At 35.8% G+C, this 16,615-nt stretch overlaps 1 protein-coding gene across 3 annotated transcripts in view; it reads left to right on the top strand.

Moving 5' to 3' along the window:
* Nucleotides 1-16,615, top strand: part of TENM2 (teneurin transmembrane protein 2) — a 1,508,878-nt gene that overhangs the window by 368,755 nt on the left and 1,123,508 nt on the right. For all 3 annotated transcript variants that reach the window (XM_077895600.1, XM_077895599.1, XM_077895598.1), the window contains one exon: nucleotides 11,836-11,948. The gene's annotated coding sequence lies outside the window, so the exon portion shown is untranslated. The remainder of the gene's footprint in view (nucleotides 1-11,835; nucleotides 11,949-16,615) is intronic.

Raw genomic sequence — 16,615 nt, 5'->3', positions numbered from 1 at the left:
TAAGGATGGTCATACTATTTTTTTTTTCTCACAGAGATAATTGATTATCACATTTCAGAAGTGACAAATGGTAATGAAAGTGAAAGAAAAGAGTAAAAATATGAATGTCTCAAAAGAATCATCCAGTCACTTTTCTAGAGGCAGGTGACTTTTTACACACTTCCTATTGGTGAAGCAAATACAGACTGAATTCTTGTGTTAAAAATGTGTTTACTTTTGCACCAAAAACAGTAATACCGACAGTGTGTTTCAATTAAAAGGAACCCTGGAGCAAAAATGTGTTCTAGTCAGGGGTAGAAGCAGAGTGTATCATTATCTCGTAGGCACAGCAGTCAAGATAATGAACAGCTAAGAAGACTGGACAATGGAAGGTGAAGTATGACTTGTCATGAAACTGTCAATAGAATCTGAGCTCACTTTCTATTAGTAGGTGCCGTGAAATTGTAGGGATGTGCTGAGCAGCTGAAGAAAAAAAAAACCTCAAGTAAAAGTGGCCTGATGGTACTTGGTAATTTTAAGCCTGATTTAATATTTTGCCATTGTTATTAAAAGCCTTAAATCAGTGATTTCATTGTTTAATTCCTCTTACTTTGAGTAGATGGCCTGTGTTTATCCTCTTAGACTTGACCTCGAGACAGAAATTCCTCTAGCACTTTTTCCTTTGAGGGGATTTTGTTGTTGTTGTTCTTCTTGAGTATATAGTGGAAGATTTGAATAAGATTTGGAATTCTGTCCCTGCTGAGGGGCAATAGGATATTTTATAAATTACAGGAGAGATGGGCTGAAGATATATTGGGCTTGCATCAAAATGGATTGTTGCTGACTGAGTCCAAGTGTAAGCATCCTCAGTGAATAAAGTGAGATAGCATATAGACCACAATAATCTTAGAAGAGAATCAGGTTGGGTTTCAAATGAAAACAATCACTAATAATATAAATCCAAGAACATACAGTGAAAAATATCCATGTTGGGTGATAGAAGGAAGCGAGAAATTTTAAGAAAAACTATTTTTGTTCACTAATTTATTCATTCAACATGTACTTGGATACTCATTTCATGCCAGGTGTGGCTCTAGGTCCTGGGAACAGGTGAATAATAGGCAAGGGAGACAGATAAGAGACAGAAACACACATGAACACAGTAATTTCACCCAGCAGTGAGATGAGGAAGATGGAATGGGGAGAGGGGAAGAGTGATGAGGGTCCAGGGCAGCTGCTCAATGACACTCTCACTGAGGAGAATATTTTCATTACAGTGGTAGAGGGAGCTAGAAGGGAGAAGGTCTAAACTGATTCTAGTGTAAATAAAGGAAGGAATGCAGTAAGATGCTGCAGGCTTCCCAGCTTCCTCCTTGATGCTTAAATTCAACCTTCTTCCCCTAAACAAGTCAGAGCCCCTCCTGGGCATAGATACTGATATATTTTGTAGGAGGTCTAGTGGTTTCTTCCTTCCCAGACCTTCTTGAAGTGTCCAGTTGGTAGACCCCTTGTAAAATTCTGGAAAGCGTCTCTGGGTTTTTTCATTTCTTTTAGTTTGTATGTAAGAATCTCTCTGCTCTCATAATATTAGGCAGACTTCTCTCTGTACCTAGAGCCATGTATTGACTCTGCTGAGATAAATCCTGGTGTCTTACGGAGTCTGTGAATACCAAATGCCCAGTGCCAGGCACAGAGTAGATGCACTACAAATATTTTCTGTGTAAAACAAAGAATGGAAAAGAAAGTCTCAAAAAGTCAAGCTGTTAAGTCATGTTCTCATGAATAGTTCCTGAATATACTGCCAGGATATGCTCAAGGTCTAGGATTGATTTCAAGAGAATTAATACGGGCATTTTAAAATTCCTGGGTCTCATCCTTGGAGACTCATCCAGGGGCTGTGGACTGATACCTGTGCATACGATCTTTTGTTTTAAGTTCTCCAGTTGACTCTTATCAGTAAGCAGTTTCATGAGTGCTGTTAGACTAGGGAGGGAGGCAAGGAAGAAATTAAGATTTACTCTTTCCATGGCTTCTTTGACTTCTGCTGTCTGTTTACGAGTTTTCCCTATGTGGGGTATTTGAATTGCACCCAACAAGCAAGATTATTCTTACTGTATTTAAGGATATAGCAGATAACAGGAAGGTAAATTTTGTTGTTTAAATTAAAAGTTCAGAAGCCAAATGGGGCAAGATGCAGGTCTTCTCTTGAAATATGTGCGGAATCTGTCCATCTGTACCAGTTTCCAGTCCTACGATGAGCTCAGTTCTCTTAATAGCCAGAAAGTTAGACTCATGGAAACACACTTAATAGTATATATGTTCACATCCTGAAAGCTTTAGATAGTTAGGATTTGAGATTAGAATTCCATTTTTCCCCCCTATTAGATGCCAGCCGGGCTAGTTGCATTAATGACTGTGGTTATGTTTGAATGTAAATGGGGGACATCTGGCGATATCAGGAGATCAAACGTTGGGAGTCTGCATGATGACTCTCATCTGTTTGTCACCCAGCAGGTGTAATGGATGGCAGGCATGTGGGCTCTTTGCCCAAGTTAATGTACAGACCTAATATATTGAGGGGAGAAGTTTTTAATTTGCAATTTTAAAGGATCACAGCTCAAGATAGGTGTTGGGGGTGGGGGCAGGTGGGGTAGATATTTTCCACTGCGCCAATTTCTTTAGTAAAATAGCCGCTTTCTAGCCTACGGGCATTTCCCTTGTCCCGTTTCAACAAACTTCCACAGCCCAATTTGTTATTCAAAAATTTATGGAAAATGTATGTTAAAGTGAAAAGGGTACATTGTGCAGAAAAGGGAAGCAGCTTGTAAGCATATCATTATGCGTGAGCCATGGGGCCCGCAGATGGCACTTCTACTCAGAAACGAGAGTGGTGCCAAAAGCTAAACTCTAAATACATTTAAATCACATATCTTTACTTAAAAATGGAGTATTTTGGAAGGAAAAGCAGATGATATTTAAGTACACAAGTGGTATTCTTTTGTTCCTCATATAATAGAGCCCTTTACAAAAGTCCTTGCCTTCTAAGTGTGCAGTAAGCCTTTGATTCCTCAAATTCCCCAGAGGATTTAGTCGCAGTGCATGGCTCAGTTCTTAATAGGATTAACCATTGAGGTAGTACCTTGCTAGGAGAACAACTCTTCAAATATCCTTACAGTTATTGAAAATTAAAGGATTTGTTTTGATTACTATGTTCAATGCTAACAGCAAACCTTTGTTTTGCACATTAGAAATAGTAACAAAAAATTATCATGACATACGGACTTCTTTTTTTAATTGAAAATAAATTTAGTTCTTAGACTGTGCCAATCTTTAATTAATTAGGGGGAGGGTAACGAAAGGGAAAAAGACATTTGTTTGCTACTTAATATAATGATTTTGTGGAAATATATGCTTTTTAATATAGTAATCATGCTGATTGCTTGTTTAGAGAGGGGTTATATTTACACTTAGTGGAAAAATTATATTTTAAAGGGCACAGTTCATGTTGGTGAGACTAACATGGGAAATAACCAGTTTGTTTTTATTTCTTCTTTTGCAAGAGTGGCATTACTTCTACTAGCATCTAATACAATGAGTCTTTTACCTCTGAAATTGATTGTGAATGTGCATCCTTAATTTTTATTGATGGCATTAGATCTGACAGCAGTATGATTAAAACAAGCATTACTTGTATTTAAAAATTTAGAACAACCTTTTATTTTAATATTCTAATAGCTTCATCTGTTTAATGATTGTACTTTTAGGAAATCAAAAAGTATAATTATTTCTGTATGGCATTTGGTATATGGGATCTTTAATTTTCAAAATACTGCAAACACATGTTATTTCCTCCTTTCTCTACCTCCTTTTCCACCCTCTTATTCTGAAGTGCTGAACATAGAATAAATCCCTTCCAATTTTAGTGACCTGTATTGAGTTGATGTGTATGTGTGAGGCAGAAAATATGTGTGTGCACACATATGCATATGTACACACCTCTAAGTAGTGTGAATGAAGGAGAGAAGCATGAATTATTTTTTAAAGAAATACAATTTCACTATTTTCAGCCTACTACAAATAAAAAATAATGATGGTTGATAATGTGATGGTAAATAGAAGTCCAATGGCAGTTATTCTTGATGCAAATATATGAATCAATTATGAGTTTTAGCATATTGATCATTTCAAACTGAGTGCTGATAAAGTAAATTTAAAAGTGCTTCAAAAGTTTTTCTATGCAGATGGGATAGCTATATTGATTCTGTTGATTTTTTTTTTTTTTTCTGCAAAAAAATTCCTTGTCTTTACTGTGAAAATTTCTCATAGACCAGCACTGGTCAGGTCAATGTCTATGTATTTGGCAACCAAATTCCTTATTCCCTAATGCCCTAAGCTTTTTTCTTTAGTTTCTTTTATAGTTTTATAGCTTTTGACGTAATGCTATGATTTGTATACTGTGGTTATTCAGTGTTCTGGATCATGCTCTGGACTGTTGATATAAAGGTTTTTTTTTTTTTTTTTTTTTTTAAGGTTTTATTTACTTATTTGAGATAGAATGAGAGTAAGAGAGCTCACACGAACAGGGGTAGGGGCAGAGAGAGAGGGAGAAGCAGACTCCCTGATGAGCAGGGAGCCCAACACGGGGCTCAATCCCAGGACCCTGGGATCATGACCTGAGCTGAAGGCAGACACTTAACCAAATGAGCCACCCAGGTGCCTTGATATAAAACTTTAGATGGTTGGCTCACTTACCACTTGTTTATATGCTCACTTGAATAACTCTCCCTGGATGGTGATGATGTAGAGCCATGAGTGAGGAGGAGAGGTTCAGCTGTCCCCATAGCAGGTAGTAAATATGATGAATAGGCATATTGGAAAGTATTGTGGGCAATAGTTGATATGAACAATTAAATAGTTTGCTCATGGACAGAGGTCAAATATGATAATTACTGTATCACAAAACCAGCTGAGTAGGTGGGATATCAGTTAAGAGAGGGCTACCATACACAAAGGTCAGATTCTTTTTATGATTTCAAAATCATTCTTATTCCATGGGTTAGTTCTCCATCTCTCCATAATTAAAAAGAGATGATGCTAATTTTACGAATCTCTTTATATGTTTCAGTGCAAATCTAGTGCCCCAGAATGATTCAGTGTAAATGAAATCCCATGCAATGTCTTTCAGCAAGTTTTAATTTTTCTTAATGATTAAAAATTTCTCAAAAGGACCCATGTACATTCCTGAAAATAAAGGAAATAATCAGTAAGAGATTCACAGTTTCTGGTGAGATCTGCAAGTTTCTGCTTATATCATTTTATCTTCAAAAACAGTCTATTGTATCTTAAATCTATTCAGCAAATAAAAACAGTCCTTATATGACCCGGTGCTTTTTAGCTTGGACCCTGGACTTCCATATGAGTACTGTTACATACTTTAGCCAAAGCCAATAAACCTCAACTGTCCATGAATTAATTATAATTAGTGGCTGATTTAATGTTTTCTTTTGCCTTCCTTTTTATACATATCCCTTTGAAACATGCTAGGCTGTAATACACAATTATTATTAGTTCAAGTTGAAGTGATTCTGTATAAAATTGGCCTCATATTTATTCATTCAGAAAATGAGCAGGGACAGAGTGCATATTTTATAAAACTCCAGTAATTTCTGTATCAGATAACCCTTAAGCAAAATAAGATTTGACCCTTTCAAAATTACTTAATGAATTGGTATTACATGGAGTATCTTTTTAAACTTCTATAAATTATGTTTCCTTTCTTTAAAACCTTTGAACATAAGCTTTGTACCACAAATCCTGCATTCTAATATTGAGAATATGATTGTGTTTTGATTGTTTTAGTGCATCTTTATGATAGAAACCATTTATTTTGAGCAAAATTATGCCTGAGTTTGACAGATAATTGTGGAAATCTCTATGTGAGAGATAAAATGACTTAAATTAATTGAAATGTTATCCTAAAGAGTGAAAATTCAGAGATTCCATATAGTTAAGAAGACTTCTTTAGCCTGAAATGGCTTTGGAGGGAATAAAACATACTGTAAAAATAAAGATAAGCTATTTTAAATTTGTTCTAAGCATACCTGGTTTGTAATTATTTGGCTCCTGATAATTTCTTTGTACTGTTGGTCAGAGCCACCAAAGATAATACTCTGTTAATTAATCTCTACCATATATTTGACAGTTCTGTAATCTCTTTGTCACAACCACAGTGGGCCTTCAGATCCTTAGGGAGGCTTTGGGGACCTCTGGATGTTTTGAAATGTTTTCTCCTGGCTCCCTCCTAAGATCCAACTTAGCTAGCTTGGGGATATCAGTGAATTTCAAATAGCATTTGTGATGAGGCCGCTCTCTTGATCCACTGTACAAATTTGCCATTAAAAGCAAATAAAATATGAGCTCCTCGTCCCCCTCCTGATGCCTGAGAAGCACATCCACAATCCCAGCAGTAGGTGCTGAACAGCAGATCAGCTTAATGCTCCCCTTGTGATAAAAGAAATGAGATGTATTGAACAACCATAACTTTATTAGAGAGATTTCTTGACATAAAGCAGTGTTATATTTTAGATTAGCATATATAATGGCTTTGTGATTATGTACCTTTTCCCGTCTTTTTGATGCATACTGCTAGATGGCAAAATTTCAGAGGTTGGCATGCTCCTTATAATGCACCTTCCTCAGCATCTGACAGGAGTCCTTGAATGGCATTTGTGCCTGACTCCAAGCACACAAACGTGAATACAAAGACCTGTTTCCTCATTAAACATTTTTATCATCTGGAGAAGTTCTGTCCAATAGAAATATAATGCAGGAGTGCCTGGGTGGCTCAGTTGATTAAGTGTCTGCCTCTGGCTCAGGTCATGATCCTGAGGCCCTGGGTTCAAGCCCTGTGTTGGGTTCCCTGCTCTTTGGAGAGTCTGCTTCTCCCTCTCCCTCTGCTTGTGCTCTCCCCCTGACCCCGTCAAATAAATAAATATATATTTTTAAAGAAATATAATGCAAACCACACATGTAACTTGAAATTTGCTAGTAGGCACTTTAAAAGTAGTAAAAAGAAGCTGGTGAACTTAATTTTCTTAATCTATTTAATTTAACTCAATATATCAAATAGCGTTTTTCAGTGGGTGCCCAATATAAAAATATGATTGAGATAGTTTAGATAGTTTAAATCTGTGAAATCATATGTGTTTCACATTTATACATGTCATTGCAGACTATCCACTTTTTAAGTGCTCAATAGCCCATGGCCATATGGCTGGTGGCTCCTCTGTTGGACACTATTAAACCTAGGGCTTGAAGTAGTTTCTAATATATGGGCACCACTCAGATATTAGTCAAATAAATAAGTGATACTAGCTGACTGGTTTTTGTATATCCAGGTCAATGAATCATTTTCTATGTTATAAAATCATTTTATTGCTGATCTAAATGCCTCATTATCAAATGTCCTTGTTAAGAAACAGAGAGATATTTTATTTGGACTTAGGATATTTCTTTGAAGAAGGCTACAGTTCCTAAACAGTTACATGAATAGTAGAATGCAAAATGACTTGAGTATTCTGAAAGTCATTCATTCTAATTCATCATTTTATTTTCTGTTTTGTGGAATGAAACTCATATTTTTATGTCTCTGAAATCTTTATTTTTATTCATTAGAAAGAAGTCAATTAATTTGCATTTACTAATCTCCCATTCCTTACACTGTAACATCATTCTCTTTATATCTAAAGGGAAAATTGTTAATATTTCTTTTAAGCCTATAAACTTAATTTCCATTAATGGAGCTGGTAGTTTGAATGAAAATAACAACATCTTGCAAGTTTTATTCCTATTGTCTGGCTTTTTATAGGTTTGTCTATATCACTTCATTTTGTTGCACTTCCTATTGTGTAAAATATGCAGTCTGGTATTTGCTTAATTTTTCTGATTCGTATGTTTAATGATAGAAAAACACATTTAAAAAATGCAAATTGAGATCTTCCTAAGTTATTCCTCAGATGTCAATAATATTAATTTAAATAGGTCATTTTATAATATTCTTGAATCAGATATTTAATATCTCAAATTTTTGATAAACCTTAAATGAAAGGTTAAAATAATTTGATTGAATCAAAAGTGGGCCCAGATTAACTGCCATCAATAATCTAGAAAATGCATTTCTATTATGGAAGAAGGTTTGGAATAAAAAGAGGCGGCTGGCATTGTCCTATTTGTGCATAATTTTGTCTATTTCAGGTGAATTTATTTATAGAGAGATATCTAGAAGGATGTCCATCAAAATGTAAGCAGCAGCTATCACTGGCTCATGTGCTTCTGAGTGGCTTTTACTCTATTTTTATTTAACTATATAATTTTTTTTACAATGATACTCAAAAGAATATTTGAAAATATAGGTCTCATTATAGTTATATAAATATAGGTCTCATGTAGTCTCATGTGTTACTCTCATGTGTAAAATATGCCAGAAATGTATATTTCAGAAAAAATTCAAGTCTGGGTTTGTTAGTTTTATTATAATTTAATAATGCATTTAAGTTCAATCAATATATGTTTTATCTGATCTCTCTTAATGTAGATGAAAACCTAATAAATAGTAACACTGGCAATAAATGTATGCTTTAAAGCATGCCTCATTTGTTACTGAATATTTAATGAGTGACACACATTGATCAAAAAATCACTTCCATTTATCCATTTGACGAATATCCATAATGCATATAACAAAATAGGGAGTGAGTTTCATCCTTCAGAAATCAGTATTTTGACGTAATTCTATTTTACTAATAAAAATAAACAATAATAGCTAACATAAATGTATGTGCCACTCATTAAGTGAATTATGTATGTAGTCTTTATAATAACTCTCTGAGTTAGATATTGTTATTATCCTTATTTTATTCAAGATTCTAAGGAACATAGACGATTAAAGCTTGTCTTGGACCATGTGGCCATTCAGTGTTTTTCTTTGCTAGGCTTTGGAGCCTGGAGAGTGGATCATTACACTGTATCAAATATACTGTGTAAACTGACCATACCTGTTTTTATTTTACATTCATTCCATCAACAGGCTTTTCAATTTATAATCAACACAATATAAAATAACAAAGCAAGTACCAGATTTGTTGCCTGAAAATTACAGTTGTCTTATTATAGTCTTGTTATTACAGAATTCTAAGACCGTTGTGGTCTAGGGCAGCCCGGATGGCTCAGCGGTTTAGCGCCTGCCTTCAGTTCAGGGTGTGATCCTGGAGACCTGGGATTGAGTCCCGCATCAGGCTCCCTGCATGGAGCCTGCTTCTTCTCACTGCCTGTGTCTCTGCCTCTCTCTCTGTGTCTCTCATGAGTAAATAAATAAAATATTAAAAAAAAAAAAAAAGACCTTTGTGGTCTAGCTGAGACAAGTATCTGACTCAAGTGCAGGCTCCTTTACAGGTCCAAAAATGAAGATCAGTGACTAGCCTAAGATAACACAGCAAGTCAGTGGAAAGGCATAGAAACTGCCTGGGCTTCTACTATTGAAGCTTCCTTGTATGATTTTGTGCTACTTCTAATTATAAAAGAAAATGTTAGATCCAACTTGTTGGTGAATCTTCTTCAAAATATTCTTGCAATTTTATGTAGTAATAAAATTGTTAAATTGTGGCTTTTTACAGCATTAAAAACTAATATTCAGTAGAGATTAAAGGATCAGAACTGCACGTGTCGTAAACAGACTTGATTATAAGGACACCTAATTATTACAAGGTAGGATATAATTAGGTGCCAAAGTTGTGCGATACAAAGACAATAAAGGCTGTACAGTTTCTCAGGAAGAAATCAAAGAACCATATTGCTTTTCTGGGCTCTGATTGCCAAATTGAAAACTTCAAAAAAAAATTAAAACAAAGCAAGTTGACATAGGTCTTATCATTCTGTCTGGTCTTGTCAGTTTGTCTTTTAAAGACATGCAGTCTTGATTAGATAATTCTGTTTCATTCCCTTATAATCAGATTATCAAGCTACCATAATAAGCAAGATAGCAGCAACAAGGAAAGCAGAAATTGTGATTAATGTTAGTTGTATGCCTACTGTATGCCAGAAACATTCTTTCCTTATTACTCAATTTAATAGGTGGTTTGTCTCTGCTCCCATTTTATAGATGAGAAGACTGAGACTCAGGGGGTCTGAGGAACTTTGTATGAGGTTGTACTTATTAGTGAGAGAGTCACAATTCAAACTCAGGTCTGCTGTGATTTAAATTCCATACTCTCCACTGCATTGTGACAAGTCCTCCTACTGTCTGCAATATCAGGATGCTAGCACCTAATATTTGTTCCACATTTCCAGGAGTCTTTGAGGAGGGCAGAAAGGCCTTTCAGAGTGTTTAGGAAGATAGAGTCATCAGTTTGAAAATGTTGCTTTTACTTGTGAGGAGGGTATCCAGGAATGTGTTATCCGCCTGTGGCCTTATACGGGTGCTGGAGATTGAGGCTCCAGCTCACCAGAGGATCTCACACCCTGCTTTAGAAATGCTGGTTGAGGAAGGGCTCCTTTGTCCTACACGTGGAGACGTACATTTAATATCCAAGATGAGAATGACTTGAGCAAAAACCTCTGTGATTAAAGCTATTTGTTTTCAATTGCAATCATTCCTTCTTTGTTGACCCCTCTCTTTTTTGCACTAACACAATCCCTTTGTGAACCTACGAAATCATGCTTTGCCTCCCTCACTGTCCTAGTTCTCCTGGCCAGGGGAAAAGGGAATGTAATAAGGAACAAACATCTAAGTGTGGATTTGTTTAATTATGTGGACATTTTTGGTGTGTGTGGGGAGATGTTTGTATTTTTCAAAAGAGTTAATCATTAGGAGGTGAGCTCAAAATCTCCGTTGATGACATTCCAGGTATATAGCATTTTAGTGTTGGTAACAATAATGACAATGGTGACATGTGAAGTGTATTGAAGGGGTACTATGTGCCAGGCACTGTACTAAGTGCTTTTGATGGATTTTTATGCTTAATCATCATAACATTTCTGTGAAATAGGGGTTATTATATCCCCATTTTAGATAAAGAAAGCTTAGGTTATTTGCCCAAAGCAAGTTGTATTGGAGTCGGGGACTTTCCTGGTATATAATACTACTCCTGTGTTCTATTGACCATGGTACTAATTAGCAAGAATTTGAATTTTAAAGTTGGCAAAATCATGCTTAAATTGTATGGATGAGCAAACTGTAAATTTGAAGATGAAATAAATCATTTGGAAATGTGAAGAGCAAGCTTAAAATCCATGTATAGCTAGAAAGATGGGCTTAAACTGTTCTTCCATTCTAATACTGTGTATTTCAGTGTTTAGATTACAAACAGGGGATCCCTGGGTGGTACAGTGGTTTGGCGCCTGCCTTTGGCCCAGGGCGCGATCCTGGAGACCCAGGATCGAGTCCCACATCAGACTCCCTGTATGGAGCCTGCTTCTCCCTCTGCCTGTGTCTCTGCCTCTCTCTCTCTCTGTATGACTATCATAAATAAATTAAAAAAAAAAATTTAAAAAAATAGATTACAAACAGCATCACAGTTGAAGGATAACAAATGGGAACAGTATTGTGGTAATTTGGTGTCTTAACGATAATGGTGTGCCATAGTCAAAATGACTGATTTAATTAATATGTTTTATACCATATTTTACATTTCTCTATTGAAAGATATTCTAAAGGGTAAGGTGTACAATTTAGCTTATTTAGCTCTTAATTCCAACTTTCCTACATTTTGAAGATATATGGTATTTATTTGCATTTTTATTCTTTTTTTTTTGTTTTATGCGCTCATTTGAATCTTATCTATTTTCTTTTTTTTTTAACAGTTACATCCCGCTTTTTATTGCCTAAGCCGACTGGGGCTTGCTTCATCTCTTGGCTTTGCTGTGGAGCACTCCTGTAAAGCCAGCTGAATTGCACACTGAAGATCCACCCTTTGGTGAGTGGAATCTTTGCTACAATTTTGTGTTTTGCTCTGCCTCATGTTGTTTGTATTGTTGACCAAAGTGCTTTGATACAGAGCACAAAATAGGGCTTTTCCAGCTCTGTGCAGGAAAACTGGCTTCTTTTCTTTTTCTTTTTTTTTTTTCCTTATGGACACAAGTAATTTGTACTGTCATTTTCTCTCTCAGAAATCTGCTATTGTCTTTCTCTCCCAACCCAACTGAATGACTACAATTCTCTGGTCATGCATCTGCCTCTTCTCTACCTAGGTGTGTTCCCCCTGGCACCCTCTCCTTATCCCTTGGCCTCTACAAATAATTTGGTTATCACACTTCAGATTTGCTCTGTGTGCATGGAAATAAAAGGTAAAGGTTGTGGTTAGGTGGACCACATAGCATTCCACTGTAATGTGTAAAACATTTTAGATTAAAAAAAAAAAAAAAAAAAAAAAAAAACCTTACCCCCCTCCTCCCCCCTTGATCTGTTTAATGTTGCTAATCTATGCATGTTGTAAGACAAGCAAAAAGGAAAATGGCAAGCCTTTCTGATGTTTCTAATAAAATCCTCTCTGTTTTTATTGCCCCTGAACTGGCATCCTCAATATATTTCTACAGCATCTAGCACCATATATCAAAGGTTTTCCTAAGCCTTTTTCTTGAACCTCTGCATCCATTTTTCCCAAGTCTTGTGCTTTTCAGATCTTGTTTTTATATTTTTATAGGTTACATCTTACCAGGATGGTGCACTTTGGGGGGTGAGACAATTAAAGGACCCTATGGGGACAATTAATAATATATTTTGCAATTCTAATTTGGAGAGGGATCATCTGACTTAGCTAAAACCTCAGTTATAGAATAATTGTAGTAATTTCAGTACATATGAAGATATTAGGACCAAGGATAGGGTATGAGAGGAGGGATGGTAGAGACTTAGAAGTGGTTAGATGGATAAAAGGAACAGGCATCTGGATTAAATCTTTTTTTTTTTTCTTCTTCATTTCTAGCAGAAGTTTTGTGTGTGGTTTGTTTTACTTTTTGTTTTTTTCCTATGAAAGTGAGGCAGTGGCAAGGGGAGTGAGAATGGGTTTAAGGGCAAGAGTGTTGATGTGAATACTTTCATGAAGGAGGTATGCATTATGCAGTAAACAGCCTGCCTGGAACAGTCAGTTTAGAAAGTACTTATGAAACAGATAATGTAATGCCTGGATGGGAATCTCATGAGGCTGTGGGAGAAGTAGATGATGCAATTAGGTACTTAACCTGGCACTTGGACTTGTAGTCGGAGATAAATGAATGTCATCAGCAGTTCTGGCTCCCTTTTGCTGGTAAAGAAACTGAAGTCCATGCAACTTGTTTGAAAACTACCTTTCCACTGCGGCTGGTGTTCCACATTTTTTCTTGCTGTCCCCATGTTCTCTTGGGTATGTAGTCTGAGCTGGGAGAATTTTCTGTTAGGGTAGTAGTGAATTCTGTTTGAATTATATTGTCCTTGGATACTGAAAAAGGCACTCAATGGGATAATGCTCAGCACACTTTCACTTTCTCTGAAGCATAGATGTTCCTCATGTCTTGGAGGTCAGATCCAAACTAGGTTGTGTAAGGAAGGCTCAAGTTTATTACAGCACACCTCTGACTTCAAGGATGCTAGCAGAGAAGTCAGGTGCTATCCTCTCCTAGAAATATCCCCTGGCACCACTTTCTTTCTGGGAAGCTTGGGTCCATCATTGTTTTGGTTCTTAAAGAGCTATCACTGAGTGCTTAGGAAATCCATTATACTATAAATGCAGAGTTGTCAATTTTGGAAAAAATGGGAGGGTGTATAGTGACACAGACCTAAGACTCTGACATATCCTATGCTAATCAATTTGTCCTCTCCCAGAGCAGGTAATAGATCAGAATACTGCAGAGGAAGAGGAGGTAGCTTAGGTGGGGCAGGACCTGGAAAAACTGAGCCTCCCTTAAAGAATGAGGCCCCTGTTTCAGATCCCTAGGGGCTTTTCCTGTAGCTTTAGATTCAATGATCACCTGCTGTTTTTCTCTTTGTGGCTAATCACTCTAATCTTCTATTTTAATTCTCTGATTCAGCTTCCTGGAAAAGATGGTTCTTTGATACATTGTAGTCAGGAAAATGGGTAGAGGAAAATGAGGAGTGTTGTGTTGAGGTGGGAAGAGAGAGAAATGGCTACATGGTATGAGGAACCACCTTGATAACCAAAGCAAATTTTAGAATGTCAGTGATTTGCCTAACATGCTGGCCTGAAAACTCATTGAGTTTTCTCCATCCTCTCATTAGGTTTTGCCATCATTTAGTTAAGATAATTTACTATTGCAACCACAAATATTTTGAATTTTGGCTAAATAACAAGGCACTCAGGGAAGCTGGGCTGGGCTTGCAGAAAACTGCTGTCAACTTTCAGAAGTTCTTCACGCTGTTTGGCATTGTATTTTACATTCTATGGAACCTGTTCCCAAGAAATACCTACCTGTTTTGAAAAGAACTCTGCAAGGCTTTTGCCCTCTGCTGTTCAATTGAAAGTGTCATTTTCAGCCCTTATAGAATAAATGACAGTGCCTTTATTAGACAATAGGCTTTATCAGCATAAATTAGTGTTTGCCCAAGGTTTTAGTTCCTGTCCATACCATCTCTGGTTCTTTTTCTTTTCACTTAGGCTTATGCGTGAAGTTTTAAATGCCACTCTCTTTGCTCATAAGAGGCAATAAATATATTTATTATAATTTATGTAATTTACTAGATCATAGCTCATAACATATTCATAATAAAACCAGGCTTTCACTAGAATCACCCCATACTTTTGCTTGTTCAAAATATTTCAATTAGTGGATCAGTACCTTAAACATTTCTATGCAACTACTTTTGCTTAGCTAGAATGAGCGTATAAAGTGGTTTATACTCTGTTGAAGTAATAGAAAACATTAAATTTAAATGTAGATTCTCATAGTTCTAGGATGGTCACATCTGCTTTCAATCTGACTAGGATGAAATTTAAGATGCAATTCTGTCCTCACTGAAGTATTTGGGGGGGGGGAGCTATTTTTCACCATTTAAGATATGAAAATAAAAGAAAAAGAAACTTAAAAACAATAGAAAAAATCCCTGATACTTCAAAAGATCGCCATTGATAAGTGCCAAATAGAACAAATGTTTTTTCAATTTTTGATAGTATTAAAATGAAACCCAACTTTAGGTAGAAATTTTGGGAAAATTGACAGATCTACATGAAGGCTGTGTTTTCAGCAACACAGCCTGCAGTGGGTGATGTGTGGATTTAATTCCCTATCAGTGGAATACAACTTGACATTTTTCACTCTCCTTCTCATTTAAAGAGTTTGTAAGAATCAGTATGTACTGAATATATAAGTGACCTAGTCTCTTAAAAAATAAGATTAACACTTTTTTTCCCCCTCTAATTTAAAATTCACTTCTATGTAAGAACTGGAACTATTAGCACCATATTGAAAGTATTACACTGAGCTCTTTTTTTTTTTTTCCTTTTCCTTTTTGGCCAGCATAGAAACACCTTTTAATACTCAACATCTAACCTTTAAGATGAGAGCATTTTGAGAATTTTTTTCTTACATGCCTACTACATGCCTGACTTGCCTCTTAACGTCGAGAGATTTACAACAGGTTTTCGTTAAATATTCCAAATTCTCTCATATAAAGTCATGCACCATTATATATTTCACAAAATATTTCCTTGGAGATTTAAAGTCTAAAATAGAACTTCTAAAATAGAACTAATATATGATGTATATGTGGTGTGTTAATATAACAATTATGAAAGGATAAAAAGTAGAAAGAAACAGTTATTAAATACATGCTGTGTGCTACATATAAACATTTTTTTCCATAATGTAAATCATTTTATTTAACATAAAAACAAAGTTCTCTTTAATCCTGAAAGCTGGGGATCCCTGGGTGGCTCAGCGGTTTAGCACCACCTTCGGCCCAGGGCGTGATCCTGGAGACCTGGGATCGAGTCCCACAATCGAGGTCCCTGCATGGAGCCTGCTTCTCCCTCTGCCTGTGTCTCTGCCTCTCTCTCTCTGTGTCTCTCATGAATTAAAAAAAAAAAAAATTTCTATTAGATGTATAAAAAGAGAAAACATTAAAAAAAAAAAAAAAAACAATCCTGAAAGCTGAGGTTCCAGGAGGTTACATATCTTGCTCAAGTCTGCACAACTAAGACAGAGAAAAAGCATATTTTTTAGTCCAATCTATTCTTCCAGATACTGATCCATTAACTGAAATATTTTGAACAAGCAAAATATGGATGATTCTAGAGAAAGCCTAGTAAGTTTTATTATGAAGAATATGATATGATGATAAGCTATGATCTAGTAAATTAATTATACGAATTTTTAAATTATGGATTTTTTTTTAAACTCCTGTTGTCACTTATGCTGAAGTGTGAATAATGTGCTTATCGATGTTTGCCAACTATCACTGGATGTAGATTTTGGTTTTCAAATCCCTGAGTTCATAAATCAATGAGTTATTTGTAACACAGAATATGAAAAGTAATTATAAAATGCTATTTAAGTTTTTGAGTAGGTTATTTGGAAAATTGAGTGGGAATATCTTTGAAAGGCTTAGTTTATTATAAAACAGTTATAAAAATAAGAAACATAGTCTATAGAG

This window comes from Canis aureus, chromosome 4 (assembly GCF_053574225.1).
Source record: "Canis aureus isolate CA01 chromosome 4, VMU_Caureus_v.1.0, whole genome shotgun sequence".
NCBI classification, from domain to species: Eukaryota; Metazoa; Chordata; class Mammalia; order Carnivora; family Canidae; genus Canis; species Canis aureus.
This window is presented reverse-complemented; position numbering and strand designations above follow the sequence as displayed.